Source organism: Sarcophilus harrisii, chromosome 3 (genome assembly GCF_902635505.1).
Source record: "Sarcophilus harrisii chromosome 3, mSarHar1.11, whole genome shotgun sequence".
In the NCBI taxonomy this organism is placed as follows: domain Eukaryota; kingdom Metazoa; phylum Chordata; class Mammalia; order Dasyuromorphia; family Dasyuridae; genus Sarcophilus; species Sarcophilus harrisii.
The window spans coordinates 294,336,717-294,352,195 of NC_045428.1; the positions used below are offsets into that span (position 1 = coordinate 294,336,717).

The 15,479-nt window shown below is 35.4% G+C and overlaps 1 protein-coding gene across 24 annotated transcripts in view; it reads right to left on the reverse strand.

Moving 5' to 3' along the window:
* Window positions 1-15,479, reverse strand: part of ZBTB20 (zinc finger and BTB domain containing 20) — a 1,022,251-nt gene that overhangs the window by 49,516 nt on the left and 957,256 nt on the right. For 21 of the 24 annotated variants that reach the window (XM_031963653.1, XM_031963649.1, XM_031963663.1 and 18 more), the window contains 2 exons: window positions 13,762-13,867; window positions 6,528-6,714 (listed from right to left, as the gene is read on the reverse strand). The gene's annotated coding sequence lies outside the window, so the exon portion shown is untranslated. The remainder of the gene's footprint in view (window positions 1-6,527; window positions 6,715-13,761; window positions 13,868-15,479) is intronic. The other 3 variants (XM_031963654.1, XM_031963670.1, XM_023499033.2) reach the window with 1 other exon arrangement.

Here is a 15,479-nt window from a genome sequence, read left to right on the forward strand (position 1 = left end):
CCTCCAGCACAAAACTCAACTTATTCATGTGAAGCAGGTACTTAGGAAAGGTTATGGAAGACTTTCTCCTGAATCAGCCTTATAGTTTGACTTTTCTCAACACATACAAGTCAAACTTGCCAAAAAGATCTTCAAATTTGCTTGAGCAGTTTTCACTCATATAGAAATATATTCGCACATGCAGACAGCCCAAGTAAAATCAAATCAGAAATTTGTATGCCCTGTGAGAGTGAAGTCTTTTTCTTAAATATTAAATACCATATGTAATAAAATCTAACAAAAAGTGATATGTACCAAGAGATATTTTAAAGATAGAAGTATAATAGAATTTCAATTTTTTTTGATTTGTTTCTAAACCTCTCTCATTCCCCCCAAGGCTCCTACTTGAGCCTTTTAGTGAAGGCTTATTCTTTTTAGTGAAATCATTCTGTTCTATCTTCCTATTCTCCAGTTTTGATTATATGTTCTGGCATACATATTCTCAGTCATGTGTATTTTTACCAATTTCTTTTACTCATAAACATTTTTCATGCAGTTATTCCAAATCAGATTCTTTTACAACATGAATGAGATTCATTTACAGACATCTCACCAAGAGGAAAAACTATAGAGAAAAGACTGGTTTTCTAAGTCTATTGTTTTCTAAAGTTTATTGGTGGAGTTTTCCACTCACCTGATTCTCATCAACTTTTTTTTTTTTACTTTTTAAAATTATACTTGTATATAGTATCTATCTATGTACCTATCTATGTATCTGTTTATAGTACTTCTTGAACTTGAAGATGTACTGTACAATCAAATCACTTCTGCAGTGGACGTGCCCAAGTATATGAAAATTTGCTTTGGGGTAGGTCTTTTGATTCTGGACCATATGTTATGGGGTGGTCAGAAATCTTTGTATACACCCACTCATCAGATTGCCAGCCTCTTTAATTCAGAGAATAAGGGGGCTTATTTACAGAAGTGAATCATTTCCTTCAAAATATCCTTTACCCTATTTACATGCTTGCAAATTCCTTCCATTTTGTTTTTCCCCTACTGCTTTACCAAGAGAATTAATTATCTGAGGAATAGGAACATACAGTAAGTACATCTGAGATACAGGATGAGACACAGTATGTCATCTATTAGGCCTGGCTAAGACCAGCAGCTGATGCTAAATGGTAAGGAACATGCACCAAATGTTTTTTTAATCACAAAGTTAGTAATTAATTGCTCTTTAAAATACATTTTATGCTTCTTTCTGTCTGTGTACATGAAATGCACATTTAGTGCATGCCAAAAATTAAAGCATTATGGTTTAAATGTGACTGGAACGGAAGTCCAGAAATCAGAGTTAATGTTCCCACTGCAACTTTAATTCTGTCCATGGGCACACACAGTGAAGTAAGTAGTCTTTCACTTTGTGATAGTACATATATCCATACTGTTTTTTTTTTTGGGGGGGATAAGCAAAAGTTTCAGACCATCAGTTATAACTGGGGGAGAACTGGAAAGACAGAGAGGAGGAGAGAGGGGAAGAAAAAGAGAGAGAGACAAAAAGAGAGAGACAGAGACAGAAAAAACAGAGAGAAAAGGAAAGAGAGATGGAGGGAGAGAGGGAAAGAAAGCGAGACAGAGGAGAGAAAGGGGGGGGCCCACAGACACAGAGAGACGGGGGAAAGGAAAGGGGGAGAAAGGAAAGGAGGGAGGGAGGGAAGAAGAGAGAGAAAGAGACATTTAATAGTGACAGTCAGAGACAGACAGAGAACATGCAAAGAGAAAAAAAGAAAGAGAGAGAAAGGGAGGGAGAGATAAAGACAAAAACAAAGACAAAAGGAGAGAGACAGCAAGATAGAAACAGACACAGAAAATGAGACAAAGAACACACACACAGAGACAGAGAGAGAGAGAGAGAGAGAGAGAGAGAGAGAAAGAGAGAGAGAGAGAGAAAAATAGTTATTCTTCATATACACTGTAAGAAACAATATCCCCATGCCCAGTGTTGTGTAATCCTAGAATGAAAGACTCTGCTGTGATGCAGACACTCAAGGGGACCTTACTGTTGCTGTGGGAACCCAAACTTTGCATTTCCTGACTTTTGTGTAATTAAAATGTCAGCCTTAATGTGGCATTAATGGAGTTTGCCATTAAAAAAAAATCTCTTTGTTTTCTTCTCCAGGAAAAAAATGCTTTAAAAAGTTCAAAATGAACAAAGTATTAAAAAATTTAAACACAGGGAATGGATTAGTGAGTCTGAAGGACTGGCTGGGGTGGGCAGAGGCAAGGAAGGCTGGTAGACACCAATGGGGAAAAATAGAAAATCAAGAGCTTACCATAATCTTCTCTATGATATAAAGCTACAGTGAAAGCATACTATCTCCAGAGCTAAAGTTAAACCCACCTACACAACAGTTTGTTAATGTGTAAAGGTTAAATTAAAAATAAAAAACAAAAAACTGCTAATGTGTAAGTACATTTTGGCAAGGACACAGAAATTAGAAAGTCTGATGTGGACAGAGTAAAATACCGGAAAGTAACTGCATAAATATAGCAGTGAACAGAAAACATAATTTGTCTGAGAGCAGGACTCTATCAATCAGGGTATCTCAAAAGAACAAAGTAAGGAAGAATCTGCTTCTCTCACCTGTATTCCTATTTGAAAGTCGTAAGAAAAATTTGGGGTTATTTCTGTCAAAAATACACGTTTCTATAGTTTGTCTAAATCTAACAAAGAAACAGAGGTATTTTCAAACAGTGAGAGTCATATGCTTAATAATGTTCTGTGTTTAATAGTTCTGTTGAAATCTTTAACAACAGCACCAACTCAGCTCAGGTTCTCCATTTTGAGTTTAAAACTTCTCAGTCCCAAACATCTGTGGCTTTCCTGCTCCATGTGTTCCAAAAGCACATCATTGTACAGTGTGTTCTTATCACTTGAATTTGTTTATACAATTAAGTTTCTGAAATGTGTTAGCAAGAGGGAAGTTTAGATGCAGTTCTAGTATATTAGTAAGTGCACTGAAAATTGGTAAAAATTTCAGAAGAGATATTAACTTCATTTAAGAAAAACATTCCTCAATGATATTTCTTTTCATTTTTTGGTTTTTCCCTTCTATTATTGGGATTACTGCAGTATTTAGAATGGTTTTTGTGGGCTGAGAATTTGGGAGCTTAGATTTGTTAGCTTTTTGCTGTAATAATGTTTTGATCACTATATAGAAAAGTGAAACTTTTAATCAATAGGTACTAGGCTCTGGGTTGTTTTTCTAGTTAGGGTGAAGTGTTTGGAATAATCTACTCACATTTTAATGCCTGACCCTCTTGGTGATCAAGGAGATCACCATTTTAGAGACCTAAAAGACAGAGATACAAATGTAAAGCACAGCACAGGGAGAAGAAACCGGGCTCTCCCAGATAAAAATCAATAAACTTGCCTCACTTGCCTAGTCCTAAGTCATTTCATCAAGCTAGGTGTCAATTTTCTCAGTTTTTTCATCTGTAAATTGGGAAGAATGATACTGACAGGAAAAGGATATTATAAGGAACAACTAAGAATAATATTGTCAAGCATATGACAAATAGAAAGGTGCTATAAAAATTCAGTAACCTGTGAATGCTCAGAACACTACACCCTAGTGAATGTTTCTGAAGTTAAGGAGACTAACATGTCAAGGACACTATTTTTAAATGCCCTAAATTTGTTAGTTATAAATGGGAACTCAAGCCTTTACCATAAAGAAATTTAGATTTTAAATTGACCTAATGGTAAGAATAAAATTTGGGAAGAAAAATGCTACTCTTAAATGTGAGCAGACCATCTAAAAACTTTAACTACTGAAAATAAACCTCTCTTCCCTCCTGCCTTAGAAAATCTTCAAATGGACAGATTTCTGTGAATCTTTCCCAAAACAATTTTCAATTTGATTTTGAGCCTCAAAGCAGGACTAAACCTAAATATATTTCCCCAAAGAAAACAAAAAACCAAACAAAATAGCAGGTTGGAACAGAGGGATAGAATCTATATTGAAAATAAACAACCAAAAAAAAAAAAAGAAACCTATAAAGAAAGAGGAGATTTCTTCATGGTCTCCCTTTTCTTCCCCCTCTACATTTGTTAGTCAACCTATTGGACAAAAATCCATTAGATTCTTTTGAATTATAGTGGGATACTGTTGTGTCGGGAACCCCATTTTCACATGATTTCAGCTGATAAATAGGAACCTTTTGGGGCAAATTTGGAGTTTAAAAAAGATATGTATGGTAAAGTACAATGTTAACTAAAGCAAGGGTATTTCTATTTACCAAAACAGTTAATTTTTCTTATGGCAGGTTGGGGTTAAAACTTCTACATGTTAGTATTACCTTAAGACTACAGAAGGGAACCAAGACTTGAAGCTCAATATGGAAAGCTCTAGGCTCCATACTGTCATGCGCCATCTTCCTAAGAGATAAGAATATGTACATATTTCCATGGGCACAATGCCATTTTGTTTTCCAGTCTTTATTGTGATCACTACAAATTAAAATATAAAATTACTACTTGGTAAAAGGGTTGCCCTCTTCCTAGTATGCTGGACCTCAAAATAATATTCCTTTTTCTGGACTCCTAAAGGCAGCTATGTGGTTCAGTGGATACAACACCTGAACCTGGGATCAAGAAGACTTGAATTCAAATCTAATAACAGACACTGTGACCCTGGCCAAGTCATTTAATTTTATTGCCTTAGTTTCCTCATTTGTAAAACAAGCTGGAGAAGGACATAGCAAACTACTCCAGTACTGCTAGGAAAAGACAAAATGGGGTCACTAAGAATTAGACACAATTGAATAATAATATCCTAGGGTTACTGGTGAGGATCAAAGGAGATAATATTTGTAAAGGACTTAACAGAACCTAGAACATAGCAGGTGTTTAGTAAATACTTATCTCCTTCCCTTCTTCCCATAGGCATCTTTACACAGAAGCCAGCTGACCTCAGAGACTTCAAAGTAGGTGCTGATTTGAATATCAAGTTACTTCTCTCTTTACTGCTATTTTCTAGTATCAATTGATAAATGTCTTCTTGAGAAAGAGACAATAAACTCACAGTGCACACTGAGACATGTAGGTTTTTGGACCTGGCCAGTGGGATAATTTGTTTTTCTTGATTGCATGCTTGTTACAAGGTTTTTTTTTTTTTTTTTTTTTTTTTTTTTTTTTTCTTCCTTTTTTAATGGTGTTGGGGGAGAAATAAGATGGATTTTCATTAATTGGGGAAAAAAAGAGTTAAAAAAGTTGGTAAGTACTCTTGACCAAGGCAAGAAGATTACCAAATTAGTTGCCTATTAGTTTTGCCCTATACTCTTGACCAAGGCAAGAAGATTACCAAATTAGTTGCCTATTAATTTTGCCCTATACCCAGAGGGGTCCAATGAATAAACAAAGAAAATCTTAAGCTCATCCAACTTTTGGCTTCTTTGGAGGTCTCTTGAATAGTTTTACATCTGTACTGTTAGGGAAATATCGATGGGAGATTTGGAATCTCATTTTTCTCACTAACACTTCGATCTCTGTGAACAGGGATTAATGGCATTCATGTTTGAAAAATAATGTGGTTTTTTTTTTCACTGACAGTTCTTTGCCTGGTATTAAATATTCTTTAAGCATACAGATCCAGGAGCTATATCTTAAAACTGAATTTTCTTTGGGATAAAAACCCAAAGACATTCTACATTGCTTCCTATTCATTGTCTTAAATATTTGTTTTTCCTTTCAGGGATTGTGTATGGTTTTGGAGAAGAAAAGAAAAAAAAATCTCCTAAACGTGATTTATCAACTTTCTTAAAATAGAATTTGGAGAAGTGGCTCCCAGATCAGTGGGAAGACAGCAAAAATAAACAGCAATGAAGTGATTTCAATAGGGAAGAGCTCATTAGGCTGCCCACTTCCAAATTTAGCCCTCAGGCATTTTTTTTAATTAAAAAATATTTTTAACCTGAATTCTTATTGGCTCAAGTGAAGTCTGGGTGGTTTCTGAATTCTTGGAAACCATTTCCTTTTCTTCTGTTAAATTTATGCTATCCTTTAACCACTTAAAAATCAATTAAAAATTATAAAGAGAAAAATTTAGACAAATAATATGGGATTCCAAGAACCAATGGGCATCTGAGATAAGATGTTTCACACACTTCCAAAATGGAAGTATCCTTGGGTTTTACTGGACATCTGAGGTCCAACATGTATTGTTCAATTTGGGAATGAAGTGGGGTTTTCTAATGTAATGTACACTAGAAAAGAGTAACTAAAAAGTTATAGTACAACTTATTTCCTAAGTTGATAGACTAAAAGTAAATGCAGTCTTTTTCACTTAAACAGCTCTGTGATTAGTGATGTGGTAATCCTATTTATATGATGATAATTTAAATATCAGTGGAGCCCTCAAACCAAAATGGTGGGAGGGAAAACCTTGGTCACAAATGAAATAGTCTGCTGCCATCCACTAAGTCAGATGAGATATATGTTCTAAGTACCATATAAGATACTGCCACTGAATTGGTGTACTCACAATCAGATGACCCGGTGTGAGCGTATGAGTTTGTCAGTGAATGTGTTGAGTGGATGAGGCTGAATCTGGAGACGGAACAGCTTCAAAGTTCAGGCAGGGAAGGCCTGGCTTGGCGCTGCATCCACTCGGCTGAGTAATCTCATTCTCCTCAGATGCCTTCTGGTTTTCAGCTGTCTTGGGTTTCTTCCTGAAAATAAACAAAGGGCCCTTTGAAGGAACTGACTGCATATTTGGGAAAAGGCATTTTTAGAATCTGTTAAAGATAACTTGATTTTTTTCTGAAGGGGATGGGGGGTGGAGGAGAGAGACAGGAGGTCCTGTATGTCCCTTGTTTTGAAACAAGCTGATCCTTGTTTTTCCCCCTCCAGTAATGGCCTAACTGGGAACACATTAAAGCATATGGGCCAAGCAAGCAGTTCCACATTTGGTCTCTGCTGACTGCATAAAAAAGACCCTGTCCCAGTACTTTAGACAACTTGAGCTACGTATGGCTGACATTATCCAAGAACACATCCTTTTTCATAATAGTTCTAACTTGGTCTGGAATAATAGCAGTGAAGGTTTTTTTTTGTTTGGTTTTATTTTTTGTTGTTGTTGTTGTTGTTGTTGTTGTTCACAATTATAACCATCTACCCAGCAATAGTCAGTATGATTAAAAACATGCAAACTTTCCTTGTGAAACACCGTCTATGGATACTCAAAATTATTCGTAGTATTGATTTTTAAAACTAAATACATGACTTGAAAGCAAATTTCCAGTCCTCAGGCTTTAGATGAAGCAGAGTATTTAGCCACCACTCTGGTGAATTAGTAGGTGAATTGGTGAAAAGTAGGTAAATGAAGTAGGTGAAGGAACATTTTAACTCCCATTCCCTTAAGGATTACTTTAGGTAATATTCTATTTTTATGGTTGGTTGGGGAATTTAGGTGAGTTTTGTTTACTTTGATGGCTGGGATATATTTGGAAAGGGGGAGGGAAGTTGCAGAATAACTGCTCTTTGATGTCAGAAGAAAGAAATCTAAAGAGCCATAGGTCAGCTCAGCATCTCTCTCCTTTTCAACTTATAAACAGAAACAACACATAAAAAGTCGTCTGTTACAGTCTTCCATGGATGGTGACTAGAAGGATTATTTGTGTTTTCCAGACCAACCAAGCCTGTTGTTTTAATGGGTATAGAAATAGATTTGTTATATGGAATGTTCTGGAAATGATATTTATTGGGATGGGAGTTTAAAATTCATATTCTACAGCAATATCAATATATCTGGATCTGGAATAATATGTTTCTGGTTTAACAGGTGGCAAAATTGAGCATCTTCAGAGAGAAGCAGACAGAGATGGAAAGATAAATACCAGAATAAAAGAGAAATGGGCAGTTAGGTTTTTTGATATAGAGGAAACCAAATGATACAAGGTATTCTATTGTATGATTTGAGTATACAAACTTTAAGAGCAGCTGTAACAAGAATCAATTGTAAAAGAAGTCATAGATTGGATTATAATTACGTTTCATTCTAATTCAAAAGCAGTTTCCCTACTCTAATTGCTCTATCTGAACCTGGGAAGAGAATTTTGTCAGGGAGGTACCAAAGAACTAACTACATCAAGATAAGCAACATACACATTACATTTTTCCACTTATATTTAGTATCTGAAGACTAAGGAAACTATTTTATTAGGAAGATAAATATGTTCATTTCTACTGTACACAGACCAAATCCATCCTGATTTCAGGTCCTAGTTGTAAATCTGAAAGAGATTTCAGAGTCTACCTAAAACAACCCCTTCAGTTTATAGTTGGGGAAATGGAGGTTAAAAGGGGTTAAATGACTTGTCCAAATCATAAAAGCAGTAAATGGCAGAGCTAGAATTCAAACTCAGGCTTTGAGATTCTAAGTTTATGGAATTCATGAAGAGAAAATAAAACTTCTCCTAAAACAAAGGCATAATAATTAAGATAAACTTCACCCCCCTTTTAAGGTAAAAATTATTTTCCCCTTCATATAAATGCCCTTACTTCCCCGCCCCCTCCACCCCCACACTGATAATGTTTTCTGCCAGATATCTTCAGTTGTCCCTGAAGAGACTTGATCTACTTTGGGGAATATTCATAACACAAGAATATTGGGGTTATCTCTGGAAGACAAAAAATAAACACTTTAGTACTTGTTTCTTTTAGTTACCATTTCTTTTTGCCTTGCTCCACACCTATCCTTCTACTATTTTTCTCATTCTACAGCAAAAAGACTTTCCCTGATTACAACTCCCATATGGCCTCTTCCAATTTTTTTCTTTTGACCTCTATATATTTGAGACACGTGAAAGTATCCAAGGCATATTTGAAACAGTACAATTCAAAGGTCAAAAAGGCACAGGTAAATCAATTAGATTCTACAAAGTCTGTCAAATGACATGGTGCCCAACTAACTTATCAAGCAAAAATGTCAACCTTCATTATTTATATTTTATAAATTGCAAAAATCTGGCTAACTGGAGGGCGATAATCTCATCAAATTCTTGCTGCTGTTAATTCTTCTTTGGAGCCTTTAGAGGGCAGCAGCATACAAGCTGACTCCAAGCATGAATTCAGGGAGACAAAATCTCCACTAGAATCTTTCTCCTGGTCACCATGCCAAAGGTTACTTAGTTTGCCAAGCTAGCTCTCAGATCTCCTCTCTGTCTCTCTCTCCATTTTTCCTCTTTCTTTCTTCCCTCTCCCTCCCCCTCATTTTCCCCTCACTCCCTTCCTCTCTCTCTCTCTCTCTCTCTCTCTCTCTCTCTCTCTCTCTCTCTCTCTCTTTCTGTCTCCCACTTTCCCCACTCTGCTTTTTCCTTTCTCTTTTATCATAACTGTAAAAATTACACACCCTGATGAAGTTTCTCTTCAAAAGGAAAAGGAAAGCCCAAATGAAAAAATTAAACAAGCCAACAACAACAAAAACCAAGCAGGGGAAAAAGGGGAAAGGGCGGAGGAGGAGCTTAAGAACAAGAAGAGGGCAGATGTTTCGTAAATATATGCAAAGCAAAACTGGGTGTACCCTGCACACATCCACAGACAACAAGCCAATCATTGTGCATTTCCTCCAACCACATTGGCTGAGGATTACATTTTAAAATTTAAAAAAAAAAAAGTGGCTTCAGGCACCTGCCTTTCAACGGTCAGCCTGGACCAAATGTCCCCCAAACGCTTAAACAGAACAAAACATTTTTCGTCTTCCCACTGCACACATTTCTGTTCTGAAAAAAGAGTACTTCAAGGATTTGTTTTTAGATGACTGGCAGCTGAGTTAGCTTGCAGGCCCCGAATGGATTTTAACTCTCTCCTGACAGAAGCTGTTAAGTTTCTTGCTTAAACTTGGTATTGGTTTAACCCAGTGCATATTAGTGACTTTTTTTTAATCAGTCCATATTGTATGCATGTTAAAAAATATGACCTAAGACTTCGGAACTTCTGAAGGGATACTGGATCTTTAGAATGTAAAGTACATGGAAACCAGTCATAGTTGTAACCTTTCACAAGCTTTTTGTATAAACTGTGCATATACAATAATGGCAATACATTTTTTGTTCAACATATGGGAAATAAATATTTTATTTCTGTGAGCTCTTTCTGCTCTTTTGGGTCTGTGAAGAGAAGTGTTCTTTCCCATGTCCTGTGGGTTCCAACCCTCTCTTATACACATTAACCCATTCTCAACTTCTCAAACTAGTTAGATATGAAGTAGTCAGTCTAATTCTCCTGATCAGCCATCAAAGAGTAATTGTTGGGTCCTGGACAAATTAGAAACAGACAGACAAATTCATATCCAAGGTTTTTCGGATGGCAACATCCCCTCTTCCCCCAATTGCTAGACTGACCTATCTCTCTTTTTCAAGTTAATTTGTTTTTGAGAATTTCTGGACTACCATTAAGATAACTGGAGACATCCTGGGGTTGGGAGTAAGGGAGATAAACAAAACTATAGTCTTGGGAACTTCTATCCTTGAAACTTAAGATTTCAATTTAATTTTTAATTCAATAAACATTCATTAATTGCCTCCTATATGCAAAACACTCTGGAAGATATTGGGGGAGATAAAAAGGTTACAAAAAACAGGGTCTCTCTCTCTCTGTAGTATTTACAGACTTTCTTCATTTTAAAATATTATTGGTGAACTGTGCTCAGCATTTTAACTGAAGAAGATACACAAAGGGTTATTTTTATAGTAGTAATGGAAGCTATTTTAGGAGAAGCACTTTTTTGTCTTCAACCCTTTACTACCTTTCTTTATAACTTTCAATATTTCTGCTTTCTGTATTAGCCATGCCTACTGTTATGCTTGACCTTCCTGATTTTGAGGGTCAGACATTGTATAAACAGCCTATTTGTTGAACACTATCCAGCCCAAATGCAAATCAACTCTTAATTTTGTTTTCTTAGTATTTGTTTTTAAACATGAAATCTACTGCTCTAACATCCATTTAAGACTTTTTTTTTTTTGCCCATTGGAAATGACCTGATCCTTATATGTCACATAGCACTTCTGTAACTATAACAACTCTCATACTATGCATTAATACCATGTATTAGAGTTATCTGGGTTGATTTTTTATTTCACTGTAAGTTCACTATCTTATTTGTCATCTTTTTGGAATACCATAAAGCACTCTATATACAGGTGGTACTTAATAAATGTTTATTGTTTTGAACTATTTTTTTTTATGCTCTCAGTCCTTTAAAAATTCTAAGTTAGTTTTGAGAGATTAAGTTAACTTTATTCAATCTTTCTGGAAGATCATACAATAAAACAGAAAAGAATCAGAATTCCTCATGATCCATCTATCTATGTATTTTGCTGCCCAGAATGGTAAAACCACAGAATGCTCAATTCACTGTATGTATTACAGCATATTTATTTAAAATATCTTTGCCTTTGCATCCCACTGGTGGCTAAGGATGTTCTTTGGGCAGTGGAATGAGAGACATTAGGCTACAATCCTATCTTCTGAGTTAACTCTATTGCTTGCTCTCTGTTAATTATTTCCTATTTATCTTGTACATAGTAGCTATCTTTGTGTATATTTGTTAGCTTGTGGTCTTCTTCATTAGATTGAAAACTCCTTAGGGATAGGGACCGTCTTTTGTTTCTTTTTGTATCCCCAAGCACAGTGCCTGGCATATAGTAGGTTTGTAATAAATGTGGATTAAATGATTGATTGATAGTGCAAACAAGGTTTATAATCAGCAGATGGAGCTGGAATTCATGAAGTGCCCTTATCTTTCCCTGTGTCTCCTGTGTGCCCCCAAACCAACCTCTGTCCTAATGTAACTATACTGCTTGCGGAGATTTAGTTTTGCCACAGAAGAATTCTCCCCCCTTCCCCCCCCAAGTGTCCTTTTTCTGGTAACTAATGCAGAATCTTAGTCCTTTATACTCTTAAAAATGAAATAAAAGTGTTTCACTAAAAATGGCATGCAGAAAACCTATTTCTGATCTTCTCCCATCTTTTCTTTTACATCCTCTAAACTCATCAGTACTTTAAGGAATTTTAGCAAGAAAAGAGTTTGGGAACTTCTTCTCTTCATTAGTATCTTATAATTTGCCTAAATTGAATATCAGAGAAATGCTAACCATTCCTTGGTTAGCAAAAATTATTTCTCAGGTTATGTGAAGGGTTAAAGATACAAAATGGCTTGCTTATCCCCTTTGACTTTGTATTCCAAAGAGTCCTCAGTTCTGGGAAGAGAAAATTATATAGAATGATACCTGCCTCATACCATATAGTAAAAATTTTAAAATGACAACAACCGGGTTTTTCTGAAATTGCTAATTATGTTAGTCTGCATGCATAGGTTTTAAATAATTCAAGCTTCTGACTTTTCTAGTAAAAAAATCAGATATTCATCTGCTATTTTTAGCAATATTTAATGAATACTTTATATCAATCTTTCAGAGACATTTTTTTTTCCTGTAGGTAGCATTCACATCCTCTTTAATTTCTTTACCCACCCTATGTAAGCAACAGAGAGGAGAAAGATCTAAAATGATCAAACTGAGGTATTACAAAACATATGTGCATGTATGTATAAGTTTATCTATCTTTCTGGCAAGAGTAGCTTCTCTCTCTCCATTCAGCTGCCAAAGTGATTTTCCATAAGCATAGATATGACCATGTTACTCTCCCATTCAATAAACTCCAGTGGTTCCCCATTGTGGGGATCAAATATAAATTTCTATGATAAAATATAAAATTCTTGGGCATTTAAAGCTCCTTAAATCTTGATATCACCCTATCTTTACAGACTTATACATTGTTCCACTTTTCTTACAGATGACAATGATTCCCCCATCTTGGGTCATTCTCCATTCCATGCCTGGAAAGCACTCCCTTCTTATCTCTACATCATAGAATCTCTAATTTCCTCCAAGATGTTGCTCAAACACTAGTTTCTACAGAAAGCCTTTTCTGATTTTCTCACCTCATAGTGCTCTTCCTTTCAAGTAGTATATAGTTAACTACTTTGTACTTACAATATGTATAATATTCACATACTTGTAGCTTATCCTCTCTAATAGAATGTAAGCTCTTTGAGAATAGGGATTATTTGTTTTTTTTTCTTTATATCTCCAGCATTTAGTACAGTACCTAGCACACAGTAGATGCTTAATAAGTGTTCATGGTTTTTGTCTGAATCCTGGATTTGAAGGTACAGAGATCTGGCTTGAGAACCCCAAAAAGTCTCCAAACAGAACAGTTGTATAGGTTGGGCACAAGGGCATGATGATCTCACTAGATAATGATGTTAAAACACCAAGCAGGGCACACATACTTGACTAGGATGGTGTAAAATAAAAAGAAGCTTTGAGATTTGAGGAAAGTGTCACAATGCTAGGTCAAAAGGTAAATATCTGACAAGAGCAGTCACAGTCACAGAGTGAGCACAGGTTATCAAGCAGAGGACCCCTCAAACCTATGAGGTGTTCAGAGTTGTACCATCAGAGTAGCACCAAACTGCCCTGGAAGGCAGAACAGGAGGGTTTGCAACAAGATGGGACACACCTCACAGGGCCTAGCAACAACAATAACAAACTATGAGAGAATGATGACCCAATTTCAGTTGCCTTTAAACAAAAATTATACCCCAGAAAAATAGCAATTTGAAATTTTACCTGCATTTTAATTGTAGTAGCTATTTCTTTTCTTTTTGAAAAAAAAATATACAGTGAATCAAAAAGTCAGAAGATACTCACAAAAGTTTTCAGATAAATGGTGTTACTCTTCAGGTAAATCACTCCAAGGCTGGGATCTAGTGCAGATGTTCATTGGGACAGGGAATAGAAAGCAGCTGCATCTGTACTGGGAAAAAATAGTAAGAATATTATGAGGAAGCTTGTTATCTCTTTCTTTATCAGCAAGAAGTCAGGAGGGAAAAAGATAGTCAAATAAAGAATCATGGCTTCTGGATTTCCTTTTCAAATTTTCTTTACAAACCATCCATATGGCATGACATGTCATTAACAATATCTTGTCACTATGACAATTGGCCTCCAGGCCAATAAATTAAATAAGTGAAGAGAGAAAATAGTAGAAAACCTATTACTTACTAACATCTGAGAGATATCAGTAATCTCCAAATATTCATAAACATACTGTTTAATTCTTCAAGGTACCTCTATAAATTGTTCAAATCAATGGCCTAAAGGGAAGATAATCTGTCCAAGAAAAAACAAGGCTCTTTTTTATGCCTTTTTCTCCCTAATAATAAATATAATTCTATATAATCTTAAGCAAAATGAATTAATTATGGTACTTTAATACATATTGACTGATGGACTGATAATGAAAACTAAACGAAATGGACAGTTTGGGGCACGGATGAGTAAACTCTGCTTTACAAGTTTCTAGCACTAATACAAATGGCAATTTTAAAATAAAAATGAAGATTGTATCAAGGCCTCAATACATCTAGGAAGATAGTAATTCTAATAAGAATCAAGGATTTTCTTCAGCTCTTTGAGAAGCTGCTGGCCCAGACCTGAAATCCTCAATGAAGTTTTTCTCTCTCTCTCTCTTAAAGAAAGTTCAGAATCCCTGAGAAACTTGTATTACATAGAACTGTGACAAGACTCTTTAAAAATGAAAAGTATTCCATATACAGAGTCTCCATCTTAAACTTATAAAGGTTGTTTGCAAACTGGTAAACATCATTATTACCTCTCTTGCCACATAACTCTTCTTCCTTCTCTGAACTTTCAAACATTCTCATATTACCAAGTGCCTTGAAAAATATTCAGGTAACTATTCAAAATGAATTCTAGATTTCTCCTTCCCCCCAGACCAATCTTATTTTCCTAATTACTCTAAAGAAAGGATGTTCAGAGAAACTGCTTCCCCTTACCTTCCATGAAAAAAGACAATAAAATACTCCCTTGACATAGAGTATTCACAACGTGAAAAAAATCAATCTAGAGTGGAACAAGGGTTCTGTACTAAAAGAGTTCATTTACTATTCCCAGGTGAGCACTGTGAGTCACCAGAAAAGAAGACCTGGAACTATTTATAGAAGACTCAAGGCTTTGTGGATAGAACTTTGCTACTCACATGAAAAGCTTTTTTAAAAAAATAGTAATATTCTTATAACCACATAAACAAGCAAACTAGATTCAAAAGTCCTTCATTGTTCCTGATATTCCTGTCACATGGCTTTGACAGACTATCAATGGCATATCATAAAGTCAGAACTTCTTTCTTTTTATTCCTGGCAAAGGCATTAATAAAGAAAATTATCAATCGATATGTCCAATATATTCAGATGAAAACCAAAAGGAAACACATAAATCCACTGCATAATTAAATAAATGTAGATTTTAAAATATCTAAAATTCAATTTAAATCATATTTTTCATAATTATACTGAATAATGGCCTTCCCATCTTTTAATCAAGTCATTCTCTCTCTCAATGCTGCT